A 513-nucleotide genomic window follows, 5' to 3' on the forward strand; every position below is an offset into this window, starting at 1 on the left:
GAGCCTGGTGGGCTGCCGTCTATGGGGTCGCACAGAGTTGGGCACGACTGAAGTGACTTAGCAGCAGCAGCAGCAGTTTTATTTCTGTAACCTTTAAATCACAGCCCACAAATTAGATTTTGTCACAACTGGATTTAGGGATTGCAGAGGAATCAAGTTCACTATTTTCTGAAACACTGACACACAAAAGGGGAGGGAAGAATTACTTAGCTAAGGTTATTCACAAAACACCATCAGAAAAATCCATAAACAAAAGCTAAATACTTAATCATTATGATTAATGCTAATCGGTAAAGGATTCTAAATCAATTCACTGGCATAAAGTTTCTTGTTTAAGTCCACGAATCTTTCTCTAAACATTACTGATCCTTTGCTAAAGGATAACTGGATGATTTCAGCAGTATCTTATGACACAGCTAGCTGTTGGAATATTCCAGAGGAAAATGGAAAATAATTCTGTAAGAATGTGAAGGCAACAATTAGCAGCCAATATTCTCAGTTCAGTTCAGCTGC

Source organism: Bison bison, unplaced genomic scaffold (genome assembly GCF_000754665.1).
Source record: "Bison bison bison isolate TAMUID 2011002044 unplaced genomic scaffold, Bison_UMD1.0 scf7180017862399, whole genome shotgun sequence".
In the NCBI taxonomy this organism is placed as follows: Eukaryota; Metazoa; Chordata; class Mammalia; order Artiodactyla; family Bovidae; genus Bison; species Bison bison.